The sequence below is a fragment of the Sus scrofa genome, chromosome 16, assembly GCF_000003025.6.
Source record: "Sus scrofa isolate TJ Tabasco breed Duroc chromosome 16, Sscrofa11.1, whole genome shotgun sequence".
Taxonomy (NCBI): Eukaryota; Metazoa; Chordata; class Mammalia; order Artiodactyla; family Suidae; genus Sus; species Sus scrofa.
The window spans coordinates 63,614,566-63,632,614 of NC_010458.4; the positions used below are offsets into that span (position 1 = coordinate 63,614,566).

General features: G+C 40.8%; 1 protein-coding gene across 2 annotated transcripts in view; it reads right to left on the reverse strand.

The window, feature by feature from the left end:
* ADRA1B (adrenoceptor alpha 1B) overlaps nucleotides 1-18,049 on the reverse strand; it is a 460,716-nt gene that overhangs the window by 64,443 nt on the left and 378,224 nt on the right. Inside the window, exon 6 of one of the 2 annotated variants that reach the window (XM_021076920.1) lies at nucleotides 17,160-17,317. The exons of the other annotated variant lie outside the window; for it this stretch is intronic. The gene's annotated coding sequence lies outside the window, so the exon portion shown is untranslated. The remainder of the gene's footprint in view (nucleotides 1-17,159; nucleotides 17,318-18,049) is intronic. 2 annotated transcript variants of the gene reach the window in all.

Here is an 18,049-nt window from a genome sequence, read left to right on the forward strand (position 1 = left end):
TTTCAGCCCTAACCTCTGCTCCAGATCCCAGTGCTCTCTGGCAGGTGTGAGGTTATAGCTCACTGTGGTTTTAATCTGCACTTCCCTGATGATTAGTGATGGTGAGCATATTTTCTTCTGTTTGTTGGCCATTTGTATGTCTTCTTTGGAAAAATACCTATTTAGCTCCTCTGCCCTCTGCCCATGTTTTAATTGAGTTGTTTGTTTTTTGATGTTGATTTGTATGAGTTTGCTGTATATTTTGGATATTAACCTCTTATTGGATGGTTTTTTTTTTTTTTGCAAATATCTTTTCCCATTCAGTAGGCTATTTTTTTGTTTTATTGATAGTTTCTTTGAGGTGCAAAAGCTTTTTGGTTTGATATACTCCCATGTGTTTATTTTTGCTTTTGTTCCATATTATAAAGACAACAAATAACAAATGTTGGCAAGGAAGCAGAGAAGAGGGAACCCTCTTACACTGTTGGTAGAAATGGAAATTGGTGCACAGAACGGAGGATCTTCAAAAATTAAAGACAGAACTGCCATATAATCCAACAATTGAACTTCTGGATTTTTACCCAAAGAAAACAAAAACAGTAATTAGAAAAGATATATGCATTCCAAAGTTCATTGCAGCATTATTTACAATAGGCAAGATATGGAAGCAACCTAAGAGTCCACAGACAGATGAATGGATAAAGATATGATATATGTATACACCTACAACACACACACACCACACAGGAATATTACTCAGCTATAGAAAATGAAAGCTCGTTGGGAGTTTCCTTCAAGGCTCGGGGGTTAACAAACCTGACTAGGATCCATGAGGATGCAGGTTCGATCCCTAGCCTCACTCATTGGCTTAAGGATGCAGCATTGCCATGAGCTCTGCTATAGGTCTCAGACATGGCTTGGATCTGGCATTGCTGTGGCCAGCAGCTGTAGCTCTGATTCGACTCCTAGCATGGGGACTTCCATATATAGGTGAGGCCCTAAAAAGCAAAAAAAAAAAAAAAAAGAAATCTTGCCATTTGTGCCAACCACACTACGAGTTTATTTATTTATTTATTTTTGCTTTTCAGGGCTGCACCTGTAGCATATGGAAGTTCCCAGGTTAGAGGTCAAATCGGAGCTGCAGTTGCCAGCTGATGCCACAGCCACAGCAATATGGTATCTGAGCCGCATCTGTGACCTACACCGCTGCTCAGGTCAACGCTGCATCCCTGACTCACTGAGCGAGGCCAGGGATTCAACCTGCATACTCATGGATACCAGCTGGATTCATTTCCGCTGTACCACAACAGGAACTCCCACACTATGAGTTTAAATTAGACTGTGTGTATCATACCTAACACTTTGTGTATTAGGTCTGACACATAGTAGCTCCAGTCAGTAATGTTAATTTTTCTTTCCTCTAAAGGAGGGAGATATTTTTCAGGGCTGGAGTAGGTAAGGGGGTCTCCAGTGAGGAGGGGTGCTCTTGGGGGCTCTAGGAACATATTCAACTTTTTCAATTCCATGAATGTATCATTTTCATTCAGAACTTATTTCTATTATGAAACAATTACAGAAAATAATATATATGCATACATATATGTTTAGATGTATACACACCTATATGTACATATATAAATGGTTGTTCAAGGGTCAACTCTATTCTCTTCATATTCAAGCAGGCTCTTAGGATCCAGCTGTTTCATACCTTTTTACTTGCTGTATGTACACCGAAGGGGAGAGAATCACAGCTGGAAGGGATTGTAGAGGTTGTGTGGCCCTCCCCTCATTTCACAGATGTTGGAACCAAGGCCAGACAAGGCACATGACTGTGGTCACTCAGAGCCAGAACCAGGACTGAGGCCTCAAATATCCAGTCTCAAACTCTTAAAAGTATATACACTTAATATAACTATATATTATGTGCATTATTTAACCACTAAGCAAAGGAAAATAGCTTCTAAAAGGATTGAATAAATGATGATATGCTCTACCAAAAAAAAAAAAAAAAGAAAATAGTTCTAAAAATCATCAAACTATGTGCTTATGGTAACTTTATGGAAAGGTCTAGAAAACAAAAGGGAAATCAGCTTTTTAATTCCACCATCCAGAGAGAGCACTTCTGTAAACATTTTGGCAAATGTTTTTCAGCTTCACACACACACATGCACACACACACATGCACGCACACACACACACACACATCTTGCTTGGGCCTATAGCCTCCATTCTATATCCCTTTGTACTCATGACTGTTCTCTAAGCCCCCGACCTCTCAGACCCAGGATGACCCTCCCCTGCAGCTCTAGGGGTGGACACTCTGACCCAGTCAGAGCCAGTTAGAGCCCAGGGACTCTGTTTTCAGAGGTTGAGGATGAGACTATGTAAGGTTTGGAGAAAGGTCCAGAGGTGTTCCATCCATCATACAACCACAGTAAGGGTGCCTGTCTGGGTGTGGAGCTGAATGGAGCTGAGTGATACTGTCCATTCTTCCCACACACTCTCACAGGACTTTCCAGAATAATCCCCATGCATTACAGTAGCTAGCTGGCTGTTATCAGTGGATCTGATTCTTAGTAGAAGGATTTTGAGCAAGTTGCTTAATCTCTCTGGGCCCAAATTCCTCATTAGTAAAGTGGAATAAAATTTGGGAGATTATGGTGAGAATAATCTACTACTGCTACTATCAGTACTACTACTAATAATTAAATTTACAACTGCTTCTATTAATTGTTTCCTGTGATCAGGACTTATGCCAAGCAGTTTAGTATACTGTTTCATTTAATTTTCACACCTGCAGAGAATGGAAGGGGGAATCTGTTTATGATTGCCTGTGTAATGGTGAAGGGATGACGTGCAGGACCAGATTCCAGCTGCCCTGGTTCCTGTCATAGTCATTTTGCTGCCTGATCCCTTTTATCTCTTTGAATGTTTGGTAGGGGATCTTGGTGCATTTCAGAGCCTCTTGGCAGGGGCCACCTTTGCCCTCCACAGGGGACAGGACACTGTTTCCAAACTAGAAGAGTGGGAAGTGCTTACTGGGCTGTTGCCAAGAGGCTGGGACACTGGCCAGAGCCCTCTCTGTCTACAGTCCCCCCTTCTTGGCTGTGCCCCAGTGTTCCCTAGGTAACCACGGGGACGCGGCACAGATTTATGGCCCTCCTGCTCCTGAGCAAGTACCTAACATGTTCTGTCTGAGAGCGGTGGTGTCTGGCTCCCAGATGACTCATCATGAGGAGAACAGAAACATGTGGGCGGCACAGAAGGAAAACCCACTTCTCACCTCCCCAAAGCAAGAAGACCAAGAGGAACTGCTCCTTCACACAGAGCATCAAAAAGGCAGATGTTCAAGGCTCCCACTTGATAGATAGGAACACTGAAGCCCTATTCTATCTGCTCTTTCATGTGTTAGATGAACTTGGTTGAACTTTGTGCCAGGCATACGGGGAATGCAAACATGGAAAAAATACAGACTCTGCCATCAACAACGCTATCAACTAAGCAGGGGATAAGACATGGAACAGAAACCTTTGCCAGGGATGGATGTTAAAGTGTGGGAGGACTCAGAGACTTAGTCTGTGAATCACCTATTTTTTATCCTCGTTCAATATTGTTCTAAAACAAATGCACATTCTTTTCTTTTCTTTTTTTTATTACTCAAATGAATTGATCACATCTGTAGCTGTATAATGATCATCACAATCCAGTTTCACAGGATTTCCATCCCACAGCCCAAGCACATCCCCCCAACCCCCAAACTGTCTCCTCCAGAGACCATAAATTTTTCAATGTCTGTGAGTCAGCATCTGTTCTGCAAAGAAGTTCAGTCTGTCCTTTTTTCAGATTCCACATGTCTGTGAAAGCATTGGATGTTGGTGTCTCATTGTATGGCTGACTTCACTTAGCATGATAATTTCTAGGTCCATCCGTGTTGCTAAAAATGCCGGTATTTTGTTCATTTCAATGGCTGAGTAATATTCCATTGTGTATATGTACCACATCTTGATCCACTCCTCTGTTGTGGACATTTAAGTGGTTCCCATGTCTTGGCTATTGCAAATAGTGCTGCAATGAACATTGGAGTACATGGGTCTTTGTGAGTCATGGTTTTCTCTAGATAGATTCCCAGGAGTGGGATTGCCGGATCAAATGGTAGTTCTATGGTTAGTTTTCTGAGGAATCTCCATACTGCTTTCCACAGTGGTTGCACCACTTTACAATCCCACCAACAGTGTACTAGGGTTCCTTTTTCTCCACACCCTCTCCAGCACTTACTGTTTGTAGACTTTTTGATGATGGCCTTTCCGGCTGGTGTAAGGTGGCAACTCATCATGGTTTTGATTTGCATGTCTCTAATATTGAGTGATGTTGAACATCTTTTCATGTGTTTTTTTGGCCATCTGTATGTCTTCTTTGGAGAACTGTCTGTTTAGATCTTCTGCCCATTTTTTGATGGGGTCGTTTGCTTTTTTTGTATGGAGCTGCAGAAGTTGTTTATAAATTTTGGAGATTAATTCCTTGTCAGCTGAATCACTTGCAAGGATTTTCTCCCATTATGTGGGTTGTCTTTTCAATTTTTTTAGGGTTTCCTTTGCTGTGCAGAAACTTTGAAGTTTGATTAGGTCCCATTTGTTTATTTTTGTTTTTATTGTCAATACTCTAAGAGGTGGATCTGAGAAGATGTTGCTGTCGTTTATGTCAGAGAGTGTTTGGCCTATGTTTTCCTTTAAGAGTTTTATAGTGTCTGGTCTTCTATCTAGGTATTTAATCCATTTTGAGTTTATTTTTGTGTATGGTGTTAGGGAGTGTTCTAATTTCATTCTTTTCCACGTGGCTGTCCAGTTTTCCCAGCACCACTTATTGAACAAGCTGTCTTTTCTCCTTTGTATATCTTTGCCTCCTTTAGATTAGTTGGCTGTAGGTGCGTGGGTTTAATTCTGGGCTTTCTATCCTGTTCCAATGCACATTCTTGTGATCATCATGGTGGAGTCAAAACCATTCATGATTTGAGAGCAGGTTTTTTTTTTTTGCCACACCTTCAGTATATGGAAGTTCCCAGGCTAGGGGCTGAACCAGAGCTGCAGCTGCTGGACTAGGCCACGCTACAGCAATGCGAGATTTGAGCCGCATCTACTCATGGCAATCCTTGACCCACTGAAAGAGGCCAGGAATTGAACCTGCATCCTCATGGATACTAGTTGGGTTCGCTACCCGCTGAGTCACAATGGGAATTCTGAAGAGCAGATTCTTAGAAGCAACTGATAGTTCTTATGAAGGCACCTAACACTGGTCCTTGTCCCCTCTGTCCAGGATTGCTTTCACAACTTCCCCTGTGCTGTTAAAATGGCTGGGGGCTGATCCCTCACTCCAGGCTGCAGTTCCCAGGCTCCCTGGTCACTTGGCTTCTAGCTGGGTTTGGTCAGTGGTGGGCATGGTGGGAAGGGGAGAAATAGGAGAAGTCAAGACATCTCTCTCTCTTCCTCTTTCTTGAGGCACTTCCATGGCTCCTGCTCCACCAGACAGGTCCAATATTAGCTATCTCCATTTCCATCTCCATCTCTGTCTATCTATATCTATACATATATATTTCAAGGGTTTGCTATATACTAGCAATAAAATTTAATACAAAAGAGATTTCACTGACAATAGCAACTAAGTAATACCCAGGAATAAACTTTAGCAAGAAACGTATAAGACGTAGAGAGATAAAATGAAAAAATTTAGTGAGGAGCATGAAAGTTGACTTGAATAAATGGAAAGATATATTATATTTCTGGAAGTATTGTAAAGATGTCAATGCCCCACCATTTAGTCTATTAATTTAAGACAATTCCATCCAAAATATCAATGGGCTTTGGAAAGAATCTAACAAAATGTTTCCGAAGTGTTTCTGGAAGAATAAATGCTTAAGGATAGAGAAAAATGTTTTGAAAAAGGAGGGTTATGTGTAGGGAACTGCCTTACCAGATTAAAAAGCTTTATGATGTGACTAGTGGAGGGTTATGTTGGCAGATAGTTGGAATACAATAGATTATCAAAAAGCATATCCAACTGTGCATGAAAATTATGTGATAAAGGTGACATTTCTGCTTTCTACAGTTGGTGTCAATTTTGGATATTTGGCTGTTTGGAAAAAATAAAGTTAGAGTCTTACTTCTCACCTTACATAACATAAATTTCACATAAATTAGATATTTAAATATGAATGTCTAAATTATAAAATACTAAAAGAAAGCAGAGGTGCATATTTTTAGCTTCTTGGGTTAGGGAAATTTTTTTTTAGCACCAGCATTAACATTAGAAGCCATAAAAGAAAGAGTATCAATAAAAATATAAAATGTATGTAGAAAAAATTTACATATTATCCAGTGAAAATACAAAGGATAGGAGTTCCCACTGTGGAACAGTAGGTTAAGGACCCAGCATTGCCGTAGCTGTGGTATAGGTCATAACTGCTTCTCAGATTCAACCCCTGGCCCAGGAACATATGGATGCCATGGGTGTGGCCACAAAGCAAGCAAGCAAACAACCAATTGCCCCCCCCCCCGATATAGTCAACCTATTTCAATAATACATAATTAATATTAGATATTTAAAAAAAATCCTTGGAGTCCCCATTGTGGTGCAGTGGGTTAAGAGCCTGACTAGTATCCATGAGGATGAGGGTTTGATCCCTGGCCTCACTCAGTGGGTTAAGGATCCCATATTGCTGTGGCTGTGGTGTAGGCCAGAAACTGCAGTTATGATTTGACCCCTAGCCTGGGAACTTCCATATGCAACAGCCTTGGCCATAAAAAAAGAAAAAATCCATATAGATAAATCATGAAAATATAAATCACTTCCAAAGAATGTGAAAAGGACATGAATGGATCAATCTTAAATAAAATGCATGGGTAATCATGCAGAAATTTCTATGTTAATAAAAGAAATGAAAATTGCATAACAATGGTATCTGTTTTTTACCCACTGGACAAATAGAAAAGAATAAAACTGAGTCTAAAAAGTGAAAAGGGTGAGAGAAAACTGACTGTCTCATACAGTGATGATGGGCGTGCAAATTGGCACATTTCTAAAGGTGGACAGTATGTGTCAAAAGATTGAAAATATGAAAGCCTTTTAACATAGTGATCCCACTTGCTGGAATTGTCCTTAAGAAAACAAGCAAGCAAATGCATAAAGATCAGTCCATCACAGTTTGGATATAAAAAATACCATATGACTCAGCAACCCCCCTCTTGGGGCATATTCCAGATAAAACTTCCATTGAAAAACACATGCACCTGTATGTTCACTGCAGAACTATTCCCAATAGCCAAGACATGGGAAACAACCTAAATGTCCATTGATAGATAAATGGATTAAAAAGATGTGGTATATATACACAATGGAATACTAGTCAGCCATAAAAACAACAAAATAATACCATTTGCAGCAACATGGATGGAACTAGAGACTCTCATACTGAGTGAAGTAAGAAAGAGAAAGACAAATACCATATAATATCACTTGTATCTGGAATCTAACATATGGCACAAATGAACCTCTCCACAGAAAAGAAACTCATGGACTTGGAGAACAGACTTGTGGCTGCCAAGAGGACAGGGGACTGAGTGGGATGGTCAGGGAATCTTGGGTTAATAGATGCAAACTATTGCATTTGGAGTGGATAACCAATGAGATCCTTCTGTATAGCACAGGTAACTATATCTAGTATATATATATATTTTGCTGTACAGTAGAAACTGACAGACCACGGTAAGTCAACCATAAGGGAAAAATAAAATCATAAAATAAAATAAAAAAATAAAATCATAAAATAAAAAAGCGAAGTCACAGACACTCCCCTCCCCCTTATTGGAAGCAGCCTAAATGTCTGCCAAAAGGGAACTGGTTAAGGCATTATCATACATCTATACAGAGAATTCCATGCAGCTATTTAATAACAGTGGTGTAAAATTATGATGTATATATTAATGACATTCTATCCATAAAATATTAAAAGCAAAAAAAAAACGGTGCCAAACTATACAAATAGTTCAAATCTACTTTTATTATATATAAATGTTTAAATGCTTTAAAAAGAGGTAATAAATATATTGGCAAATACATTAGCTGAGCTTGTGTCTGAGTAGGTGGAGAGATTATAGGTGATTTCATAATTTTCCATATTTTTGGTAGGTTTTCTTTTCTTTCCTTTCCCTTCCCTTCCCTTCCCTTTCTTTTCTTTCTCTTTTGTCTTTTTAGGGCCACACCTGCGGCATATGGAAGTTCCCAGGCTAGGGGTCGAATAGGAGCTGTAGCTGCTGGGCTATACCACAGCTCATAGCAACGCTGGATCCTTAACCCACTGAGTGAGGCCAGGGATCGAACCTGCGTCCTCATGGTTGCTAGTCAGGTTCGTTTCCACTAAGCCACGATGGGAACTTCTTCTTTTCTTTTTTTAAACAATGGACATGTAATCAACCTTTTCCCTCTCTCCTCAAGAATTATTTTGAAAGGCCAAAGTCAGTTGGAGCCAAGTCTGTTAAATCATGTAGAAATCAAGATGGAAGACTTTGTTGCTTAGGGATGTGCTAAAGCTTGTATTATCCATTTTCCTGCAAACATTTTGGCTCATTTTTTTTCTTCTGCTAGACATATTCTTTCTATGCTGGATTCTTCCTAATGACCCCAGGTCTCTCCGCATATTAAAGTCCCACCCATCTCTGAGGATTAGCAAAGTCCCTGGGGACCTTCCCCGCCTCTGCAGCCCAGTCTGCTTGCTCCTTCCTTGGGGCTCCCACAGCACTGTGGACATAGCCCTGGCACAGTCCACACCTCCTCCCAGGTATCACAGATTCTTGGGGATTTGTTCTACTCCCCTACCTTCACAGGAATCCAGATGGAGTTTTGCAGACTGGGATGAGGGTGGGGAAGTCCTGCCTGAGAGAACAGAAGGCATCAAGTTGGAGGGGGCTCAAGGCTCACAGCCAGGAAGGTCCAAATGCAGGAATCAGGGAGTGACTAACTCTGGCTGGGTGGACTTAAACTGGAAGCAGAGGCTTGAGACCTATAAGGACCATGTGCTTGAAAGAACATATGGTTCTAGAAAACTAGCTTTAAGAAACTTAGGCAAAAACAGGAATATACTGTGTTAGGTGAATATAAGATGCAATTCAAAACCTGCCATGTATCTGGGCTTCAGGAGCAATCGGACCCAAGGATTGAAGACCCTTTGAATTACTCCTCATGTACCATATTTCATCTCTGTTCCTTTCCACAGGATGAAACTCTCTTTCTGTGATGCACAAGAAACAAGACCACAACAATTCCTCTTTTTTACGTCTTAGTACATGGGCAGCCATAAAAAGCCTGGCTTCTTTACATCCATCTTGTCCCAAGACTCCCATGGAAGGGCTCAGATAAGTCTGAGAGTCAGGAGCTTGATCTGGACCAAACGGCTATCAGTAGGCAATGGCTTCTATCACTGGCTAGGCTTTGGTACATGACCGGCCCTGAACTGTAAACACTGGTCAGAGAAAGGAGGTTGCATTTTTCTGGGATAGCATATATAGTCACTGCATTGATGAGGAAGAGACAGTTCTCAGCAAGAAGGGCCTCACAGGTATTCACTTCAAAGCACATAAAGACCCAAAATGGGGTAGAGGAAAGAAGAGCCTAAGGGTTTGCCTAGAAACCCACTTAAAATGTGAAAATTATTTTTATGAGCCTACTGGAGTGTAACGTTTCAATGGATTGGACACCAACCTTATTTTTTCCATCTAAATTATAAATGTTTCGAGGTTCTGGACATTTCTATTGTTGCTCATCTCTCAGTGTTTGTCATAGCCCCTTATACCTAAGGGGTGGCCAGTAAAGGATGGTTGTTATTTTGATCTAGGGTGTTCTCTATGGGGGTTTTGAAAACGCCTGGATCTGCAGACCTTCCAAAAGAGGACTAGAAGCATTGCTGATATAAAAAAAAAAAATGTACAGCCTGACTCCCCAGGTGGCTGCTTGCATGACAGCACACATTTGGAAGTGTAAACTCGGTAAGCATGGCCATAACTGGTTTCGTTTTCTAGTCCCATTGTGTGCGTGTGGTGTGTGTGGGAGAAGCACTCCAATGGAATCTAGAATGTGCATCATGACACGAGCATCTCAAAGCATCGTGCAGACTTCTCATTTCTGTTGTGCTCCTGTCAGTGATATCAAGACTAGTTCTGGCCAGAGTGAGAGGAGGCAACAGTCACTCTTTAGATCCATGAATTCATACATTTTCAGTTAGGATTCTTTTAATGGGAAGTCCCACTATCTACTTAAGCAAAAGGAATTTATGGGTTCATTTTAGAGAATGTCTGGCTCCAGGAGAAGCTTGGTATAGGGCTCAAAATGTCTGACCAGAGTACAATGTCTCTATTTTTTTTTTTTTGATTTTGAATTTTTGCTAAGGGCTCTATTTTAAAAAAGAGTTTCCTCTCATGCTCAACCAACTTACGACCAACCTTTCTTGGGGCAACATCCTTCTAGGCACATCCAATAGGAAAGGTAAAGCCCACTTCAAGTCCCTGAACTTGCATCTCATTAGCCCTGTTTAGGTCCAGCTCTGAACCAGTCACTGTGGCTGGATGAGATGCCTTGCTTGCTTTAGTTTAGTCATATGCTCATGGCTGGAGTAAAGCATAAAAGTTGAGAGTGGGAAGGGCAGCTCCCCCAAACAAAATTGGGCTATGATGTCACAAGAGGGGGAGGAGAACAACAAAGGTGAACAACACAGAGTTAACCACATGCACATTTAGCAGGGTTTTTGGAGACCCTGTCGTCCAACAGCTCATTTAATAAGCTATAAAACTGAAGGCCAGAAAAGTGAAAGAAGTTGCTCCAGGCCAAGCACCAAATTAAGAGCCAGGCCAAGGACCCTTTACTTCCCATTTGGAACTCTTTGCACTAAATATCTACTCTTTAAGGACACATCTCTTCAGACCAGGTGATCAACTCCTACCTCAGTTTTCATTTCCCTCAGGAGCAGGGCTACTGAGCACAGTTGTGTAGGTTAGGGACTGCACAATTCCAGAGGGTTCCATTTACAGTGATTTTGAATTCTATGAATGACACCCTTCAGAGTTGTGCAGAGCATACCTGGGCATACATAGGAGTCTTGCATGGGAGTAAGGATCTGGAAGTTGTTCTTCAGTGGGGCTGGAAAATATTTGTCACATATAGTGATACTTCTCCCTCTACTACTCACATCAGACATTGCCTGGCAATCATGTCACTCTCCCACTAAACCTAGGTTTTTTTTGTCTTTTGAAGGCCACACCTGTGGCATACGGAAGTTCTCAGGCTAGGGGTCTAATCAGAGCTGTTGCTGCATAGCAATGCCAGATCCAAGCCACGTCTGTGACCTACACCACAGCTCACGACAATGCCAGATCCTTAACCCACTGAGCAAGGGCAGGGATTGAACCCGCAATCTCATGGTTCCTAGTTGAATTTGTTTCCACTGAGCCATGACGGGAACTCCAAAATCCAGATTTAATCTAAGAATCTTTCTCAACCCACACTCTAGGTTACCACCAGCATTCAATGTATCTGGCACTTGTGCTAAAATCTATTTGCCATCCTATACTAGAGTAAGCAGCTCAAATGTGTCCTCAGCATGATTCCCTCCCAAGCCTCTACTTTAGCATCTGTTCATTGATACTAGCATCAGATAGTGAGAAAACTCCCAAGCAAAACAAGAGGTCAGTACTGTCAGGATAACTTCATGGAACGTTTTAAGGATTAAAGGAGATAATACAAATAAAATCTTTAGATAGTGATTGGCATCTTGTGAATGGTCAATAATTAATAATTCAAAATAATAATAAAATATTTAAAAGTCACATTTTTGAGGTGCTAACAGCCCCTAATGTCTGTATTCTTGATCTAACTCCTAGGTTATCAACACAAATCAGATGTATACATTGCTGAGTATGATTGAAATTCTTATGAGAGTTTCAGTTCTCTCCCTCTTTCTCCTTCTGGGGATCAGGTTCTGTGATCCTGTGGTTTTTATTTTTTATTTTTATTTTGGTCTTTTTGTCTTTTAGGACCACACCCGCGGCATATGAAAGTTCCCAGGTTAGGGGGCTAATCAGAATTACAGCTGCCGGCCTACACCACAGCCATAGCAGCGTGGGATCCAAGCTGCATCTGTGACCTAAGCCACAGCTCACAGCAACGCCGGATCCTTAACCCACTGAGAAAGGCCAGGAATCAAACCTGCAACATCATGGTTCCTAGTCGGATTTGTTTCCACTGCGCTACAAAGGGAACTCCAAGATCCCGTGGCTTTTAAAATCTAGTGGGCATAATTGTCTCCCTTCTTAGACCTTATGACCATCTCATGAGTCAGTGTCTTCTGTCTCTCTCCCTCCTTCACACCTGCTGCCCCCTGCTTTCTATGTTCATAGGAAACCAGTGAACTTGTGGTGGTGACAAGGATTAGGAGGGGCCACCATTTAGTGGTTTTCATGGATGATGCAGAAGCAGCCAAACACACTTAGCAGGATCATAGACACCAGCACAATTGGTGTCATTCTTTTTTAAAAACTTAAAAAAATTTAATAGTACAGTTGATTTACAACATATTACTTTCAGGTGTACAACACAGTGATTCAATATTTTTATAGATTATACTCCATTTAAAGTTACTATGACATAATGGCTACATTTCCCTGTGCTGTGCAATATATTCTTGTTGTTTATTTATTTTATACATAGTAGTGTCTCTTAATTCCCTACCCCTATCATGCCCCTTCCACTCCCTCTGCCCACTGGTAACCACTAGTTTGTTTTCTATATCTGTGAGTCTGTTTCTGTTTTTTTTTTTTTCTTTCTAGGGCCACACTTGTGGCATATGAAGGTTCTCAGGCTAGGGGTCCAATTGGAGCTATGGCCACCAGCCTACACCACAGCCATAGCAACACAGGATCCCAGCCACTGAGTGAGGGCAGGGATCGAACTTGCCACTTCATGTTTCCTAGTCAGATTTGTTTCTGCTGTGCCATGACAGGAACTGCCTGTTTCTGTTTTGTTATATTCATTTTTTTTAGATTCCATATATAAGTGATAAAATATATCAAATATAGTATTTGTTTTTCTCTGTTTTTTCACTAAGTATAATACCCTCTAGGTCCATCCACATTGTTGCAAATGACAGAATATCATTCTTCTTATGTATGAATAATATTTCATTATACACACAGACACACTGCATTTTCTTTTTTTCCCCATTCATTTGATAAGTATTCACTGATCATCAATTATCTGCCACGTATTAGGTATAGAGCAGAAAAAGAAGTTGCAGAGTCATATGAATACAGGAACCAAGCAGGAGTGCTTTTGCCTGCCCATGGAAATTAGGTGTATTACTATAAGGAGGGGGGTTCGAGGGGTAAGGAGGGGACCATGGCAGCCTGGAGATGCTTAGTCTTATAAAGGGGTCAGATGCTCTTCAGCTTTATTTAATTTCTCTATCCAGGAAGGCAGATCCAGTGTTGCTAGTTCTGATTTTTCACAAGTATCCAAAACTCAGAACTTTTCTGTGAAACCTTCCAATGTGTAAATGTTGCAATTAATTCAAAATACTTTTAACACCATACACCCTAACAAAGGAGGTCTGCAGTCCACCACATTGTAATCTTCTAAAAACATTCATAACACAGAACCTCATTAGTACACATTTTCTTTTGCTGGTGGACATATAGGTTGCTTCCATGTATTGGTAGTTGTAAATAATAATGATTGCAGTGCATGTATCTTTTCAAATTAGTGTTTTCACTTTCTTTGGATATATGCCTATGATTGGAATTAGATCATATGATAGCAATATTTTTGTTTTTTGAGGAACTTCCATGCTGTTTTCCATAGTGGCTATACCAATTTACAGTCTCACCAACAGTGTGCAAGAATATCCCCTTTTTCTAAATCCTCATCAACATTTGTTATTTGTGTTCTTATTGGTGATAGCCATTCTGACAGGTGTGAGGTGATATCTTGTTTTTGTTTTGATTTGAATTTCTCTAATAATTAGCAGTGTTGAGCATCTTTTCATGTGCCTGTTATCAATCTATACGTATTCTTTGGAAAAATATCTTCTGTCACTTTTTAAAAATTAGGTTGTTTGATTTTCTTGATATTGAGTTGTATGAGCTGTTTATAAATTTTGGATATTTACCTCTTATTGGTCATATCATTTGTGAATATTTTCTCTTAATAGCTTTTCTTTTCCTTTTGTTGATGGTTTCCTTTGCTGTGCAAAAGATTTTAAGTTTAATTAGGTCCTATTTGTTTATTTTTGCTTTTCTTTTGACTTCAGAGACTAATCCAAAAAATGTTGCTCAATTTATGTCAAAGAGTGTTTTGCATATGTTCTCTTCTAGGAGCTTTATGATTTCAGGACTTACATTTAGGTCTTTAATCCATACTGAGGTTTCTTTTTCTTGTATATGGTATGAGAAAATGTTTTAATTTCATTCTTTTACATGTAGCTTCCCAGTTTTCCCAGCACGACTTACTGAAGAGACTATCTTTTCTCCATTCCATAGTCTTGCTTCCTTTTTTGTGAACTAAATGACCATAAGTGTGTAGGTTTATTTCTGGGCTCTCTATTCTGTTCTATTGATCTATGTGTCTGTTTTTGGGTAAGTACCATACTGTTTTGATTACTGTAGCTTTGTGGTATAGTCTGAAGTCAGGGAGTGTGATACCTCTAGCTTTATTCTTTTTCTCAATTTTTTTTTTCTTGACAATTCAGGGTCTTTTGCGGTTCCATATCAAATTTAGGATTATTTGTTTTAGCCTTTGTCCTTATCCTGGTATTGGGCTTTTTATAAGTGGAAGAGGAACAGGTGGTCAAACTCTTTAGATGTCTGCTTAGACTCAGAGTGATAGAGAATGTCCCAGTAGGAGGGGATTTTGAAGATCATGTGACCCAAACTCTTTTCTTCATAGAAGAAGGCACTGGGGCTCTGGAAGCAAAATCTTGACTCAAGTGTTCACCAGCAGGAACAGGACTGGGTTATTTTGAAAACCGCGATGGGACATCTCTGTGAAAGTTACCTGTTGGTACTTGACCTTGAAGAGAAGCACTTCAGGAAATTTGGAAGATAATTATGGAAGACTTTTTTCCCCTTTTTATGGCTGCACCTGCAGTATATGGAAGTTCCCAGGTTAGGGGTCGAATAGGAGCTTCAGCTGCAGGCCTATGCCACAGCCATGGCAACATGGGATCCAAGCCACATTTGTGACCTATGCTGCAGCTTGCGGCAATGCCTGATCCTTAACCCACTGAACAAGACCAGGGATGAACCTGCACCCTCATGGATACTATGTTGGGTTTTTATCACACTGAGCTGCAACTCCAAGAAGACATTTTTGGAGACAGTGAAATTTTGAAAAATCACTCTGCTCAAATGGCTGCCTGATTCATCAATGGGTGGGGCCCGTCAAGACGCTGTCAAATCATCCAGTGGGAGAGGCTGAGAACTCCAGAGAAATAGCCCATGGAGTCTAAAAAAGCTGCACTTCCATCCCAGTTCTGCCACCTCCTTGCTGTGTGACTTTGGGTCAGTCACTTGATTATCTGAATCCTGATTTCCTCCTTAGCTGCATGGAGATAATAAAGCCATTGTCAGTTGGCCTCAGAGGGTTGCTGGGCAGGAAAAAATGAAAGAAATGCAGGCAATTTCCAAAATGCCTCTATTATGTAAATAAATATTTGAAACCTCGACAGAGTTTGGTTACATGGACCTCTTTTATTATCACAGAAGTGAATTCTTGGATTCTTATGTGCTAGGCGCTGAGTTAGGCACTTCCCCTGTTATCCTTGACTATGTACAATGATCCTGCATCTTTCTGTCTTGGTGATTTGGAGAAATAAGATGCTCATTCTGCCCTGTGCAAGACCGCACTCTCTGTCCCTGAGTATTGTGTCTAGAGGTTGTTACATCTGAGATTCCATTGGAGCGTGGCCGATGAGTGTGTTTCCTGTGATGATCACGTCATAAAACAAGAATGGATTTGACAGAGAACCTAATGTGCTCTTCAACATGCAGTTGGTTTCACATCGTGTTAAATTTCCAAGCTCTGTGAAATAAGGGACTCGTGGGCCCCTACCCTTTCTCTCTACCATTCCACACCCACGTTAAGTGAACAATAGACCGTCATGTGCTCCCTCCCATCCCTGAGCACACACCTTCCATCTGAGTCAGGAGGAACACTTGAGAATTCCAGGAACACATTTAATCACTTCAAATTAGTTGGTGCCATTCAACTCTGCGGAGTTAATATAAAAGCTGGGAATTACAATAAGTGTTCTTGTGGAAGCACATTGACGAAAAGGTGTCTTTTTTGGGGCTCAGGTTTGGTTACACATCCAAGGGTTTTAACATTTTAAGGTTATCTGAATTGATTTTGAGTAACTGAACTGGAAAATATTCTCTCTTCTTTCTTTGCCTATTGGTAGGTTGCTTTTTATGTATTTAAACAGAAGAACATCCCATTTAAAATTCCTTTTCTTTTGACTTTTAGATAATAGAATCAGAAAATCTTAGTTCTGCTTTAATCTGAAAGAAACAGGACTGTCATTTAATGATTCCACAAATCTTTATTGAGATCCTTCTATATGCCAAGTGCTGTGCTGGGTACTGGGATACCAGATTTGTAGGTGGCTACCTAGCCTCTTTCTGTCCATCCATTCATTCATTCAACAAGTTTTTACTGAGTACTTCCTGGAGGTGTCTGGCACTGCACTACATGAAGGGGATACAAAATTGAACAAGACAGAAATCATGTCCACATTCATAGATCTTACAGTCTTCAGGGAGCATAAAAACATGGGCTGTGCCTTCTCAGAGCTCACAGCCTGGTGGGTAAGAAAGATACAACCACAACACCTGCAAACCACTGTGAGAACTTCAGTTGAGTTGTACAGCAGAGAGCTTTGGAATGCCTAAGGGAAGATGGAAATGATACTGGGGTGGGCTGCGGTTGTAAATACTGAGTGCAAGCTCTAGAGGCCTGGGAGCTGAGTGTGAATTCCGGCTTAGCCTCTGGTAGCTCTGTGACCTTGGCCTCCCTTTGTGAAATGAGGGTAGCAGCATCATCTACCCCAGGGTTACGAAGCTTCAACAAGGTACTCTTTGTAAAGCACTTACCACAGTACCTGGAGGTTAGTTCTCTTCTTCGACCCTCAGAGTCCATTCTGGACATGTTCCTAGGAAGGTGAAGATTCTGTGGAGTCTAAGATGTGGGGTGAGCTGCTGAAATGGGTCTAGTTGGTCTTTGCTGCCATCCTGGTCGAGAAAGGCAGTGCCTGGTGAGAAGAACACTGGGTTCAGGCTGAGTTCCACTTGTTGGCCTAGGTCAGCATTTCTCAAAGTGAGTTCTGTATAGATAATGTTTAGACAGTGCAGAGGCAAACATTTTTATGTGCATTACAAAGATACCATCTTTGCATTTATGGTGGTTCTCTAATGCTTCCTTTAGAAATAAATTTATGTAAGTGAAAAGAAATTTGATTTAAAGGAGAACCTTAAGGGCAAGCAGAGTGGGATGTGAATGTGGTACTTGTTTGCGGAGATGTGGGAAATGCTGGCCTAGAATGAGGTTCTGAATGGGGCCAGTTCTCCAGTTCCTTACTGCAAAATGAAAGTGATCACATTACCTCCCAGGGAGGAGAGACCATGTGTGAGGGCCTCGCGTGGTGCTTTAGATGAGAACACAGCTTACATGAAGTTGCTCCATTTCTACCCCACTTGGGATCATATGATCCTCTTTGATTGTCTTCATTGCCTGTATCACTCTCTAAAACTACCTTGTTTACAGTTACCCTCTGTAATTCTGAAATTCCAAATGCCCTGAAACGGGAACATTAAAAAAATAGGCTTGGCACTCATCAGTTAGTTTTTGATATGTATTTGCAGCTTTTATAGCAAAATTTGACCTGATCTGGTGTGAAACTATCTTCCTCAATTTATCCCTCTTAGCGTAAATACGGATAGGTGCAATTACAGAATAGCTAATGTGTTCGAAGAGCTGGTCCAGA